Genomic DNA, 3,236 nt, shown 5'->3' on the forward strand with positions numbered 1-3,236 from the left:
GCCAAAGACCTGAATCTTCCCGGAAGACAACATCAAAGGGAAAGCAAAAAGTACACGAACATTTAGATCATGAGACTCACAACCTGGGATCCTCTTCTGAAGGTGAGAAGGAGGTGGAAAAAGAGTTGTATCCTCAGTCAACCAAAGTGGATGAGCTAGAAGCCCGCCTTAACGCAATGGCCAACAGAAGTGAGCTTCGCGAGGAAGGAGTGATACGATCTTACCCTGCAGAATGGGACACAGCTCCCTATCCGCCAAAGTTTAAGGCCCCGACGCTACAACCTTTTGACGGTACAGGATCACCAAATCAGCATATCTACTACTTCAAGTCTCAGACTGGAGATGTAGTGTCAAACGACGCCATTCTGACCCGACTATTCATCGGTACCCTCAAAGGTATCGCCTTTGAATGGTTTATGAAACTGCCTGCTGGATCTATTCAGAAATTGGTAGATTTGGAAAGGCTTTTCTTGGCCAGATTCTTTGAAGACGACACAGAGGTCTCAGTCCCGACTCTTCTCACCACTAAGCAGAAAAAGGGAGAATCTATCAAAACCTATGTTGAAAGATTCCGCAGCATGGCATTGCGATGCCCCTCAGGTATGACTCAATCAACATTGGTTGAAACTTGCAGGCACAACTTGCAGACCCAACTCCTTGCTCAGATGGGGGTAGCAGAATGTCGCTCCTGGAGACAACTGGTGTCGTAAGGAGAGCAAGCTGAAGAGATTGTAGATCGGATCAAAGCTGAAGAAGAGCCACAACCCAAGCCGCAGCAGCAACGCAATCAGAACAACGCCCAGCGGTCTAAGGGAAAAGAGACTTTAGTAGCCGACTACACGCAAGTACCACCGCCTACTAAGCATGGCAAAACACCTAATCAGCAAAGAGCGCCCAAGCAGTATTCGTTCAAAGAAGAGCATGTGAACACTCTGTTCCAACTACTTCGGAAGAACAATAAATTGTAGCTCCCTGAAATCAGAAAACCAGAAGAAGCAGGAAAGGTAGATGACCCCAATTACTGTCGCTATCATAGGTTCTTGGGACATCCTACTAGAAAGTGCTATGTCTTCAAAGACATCTTGCAAAATTTGGTGAACGCCAACGTACTCACTCTGAAGCCGGAACAGAAGACTGTATCTACTAACCTGATTGCGGTCTCGCTATCACGCGGACCTAGAGTCAAGGAGACATCGAGTGGTTCAGTTGTCTCAACGACCAATCACTCATGTCTCTGCTAAACTCACGACGGAGGAATGGACTGTTAGACCCTAGAGGGGGGTGATTAGGGTCTTATGCTAATCTAATCCGATTAAATACCAATTAAAATTAATTAATACGTTATCCTAGCAAGAATAAAATACAACAAGATATGTGATCTAGGATAAGCAATATGAACAAGGGATATATCCTAGCAATGAGATATAATATGAGTTATATGCAAGGATATGAAACTAAGGGTGATACAAACATAAACAAGATAAACACGATAGTGGATAAAATGAACTAAGAGCAAATGACAAATGCGATATAAACAATAGGCATGAATGAAAGAGAACGCCAATGACAAACTCAAACACACGATATGATCACGGAGTTCGGTCCCCACGACCTACGTCTCCGCTCCTCACCTCGAGGAGATCTCTACTATCTCAACCGGGTTTTCTACGTTCACCCGAACAACGTTTATACCTCACAATACAATCAAGTGTATCTCACAATAAGCTACAATATAAATCAAATGATTGTTCTCTCTAACAAGGTGAGAACTCAATTAAGCTCACTCTCAATGTCACAAACCCACAACCCTAAATTATACTATGAATGTAAATACAATAAGCTCAATAGGTTGTGTGTGAACAAAGAGATAAAACAATATAAACTCAATATGAAATCTAGCTTATGAAATTAAGAACAAACTTATAAAATGCTAGAATTGAGTTTAAGGAAACTTCTCTATAGATGACAAGAGAGTGGGAGAAGAGTGAATGCTCAAACACCAAAGGATGATCTCCACTTGCTCTTGTGAAATTGAATTCACAAACTCAAACCCTCAATTAAAAGCTCTTTAAACCAAACTTAAACAAGCACTAAACAAGTTTAAACCTTTGTTAAACTATTTTAAAACATTCTCTTTTGTTTATATGTTAAAACTGAGGTATAAGGGGGTATTTATAGCCTCCCAATACCTCAAACAAAAGCCCAAACCAAAAGACCAAAAACCCCAGCAAACAGCTCAGAGAAAGAGCCGTTAAAAGACAACGGCTATATTGTCGGTCGACCAAAAATTCCGTCGATCGACCGATGAGAGCAAAAACACGAAGAAAACGTTCTGGACCATCGTCAGTCGACCGGAAATTCTGTCGGTCGACCGATTTGAGATATCGGTCGACCGAACCGGTCGACCGATTTGAGATATCGGTCGACCGAACCGGTCGACCGACGACTCTCTGGAAAAATACTGACGAATGGTCACTTGATCGGTCGACCGTACCGGTCGACCGAAAACTAACATTCTAGAAAAATCGGTTTTAGAGCTGATATTAAAACCCTGTTTAAAAATATCAAATAAATTCAGAAAAATGTAAAACTTTGGAGAATGATTGTAGACATGATAATACACATGCTACAAAAACTGGTTTTCTAAAAAGACTTCCCAAATGAGAAATATCATCATTTTACAAAATAGTCCAAAACATGAAAACCTGAAAATTGATATTTTGATATTTTGACTTAAACAACATTTTGAAACCTTATGAAATGATTGTATAGACTTGATAAAAGATATAACATGTTGTTATGAAGTCTATAATCTAGAAATACAATATTTTCATAAATTTGCATATTCTATGCAATATATTCAAAACACTAAATATGATTTCATTAAATATAAGCTTGTTAAAGGTGAAATCATATATAGGCATATAAACATGAAACAAAATAGTATTTTCCAATTCTATGCATTTGTTTCATATATAAACTTGAAAACTATCAAACCAAAACATATATGTATATATATAACTATATATATACAAAATCCAAAACGTGTATGTGTGTATATGATTGAGCTTAAAGTACTAACACACATAATACAAATTCCTACACTAAATTACCCAAGCAGTGATCTTGATCTTCAATAAGCTTGACTTGGTAATCTCGTGGATGAGGCTTGAACTTGGATCTTGAACTTTGAATAGCAAGGCTTCACCGACATTCCGCCAACCTCCTTTGGATAT

Source organism: Asparagus officinalis, chromosome 5 (assembly GCF_001876935.1).
Source record: "Asparagus officinalis chromosome 5, Aspof.V1, whole genome shotgun sequence".
NCBI lineage: Eukaryota > Viridiplantae > Streptophyta > Magnoliopsida > Asparagales > Asparagaceae > Asparagus > Asparagus officinalis.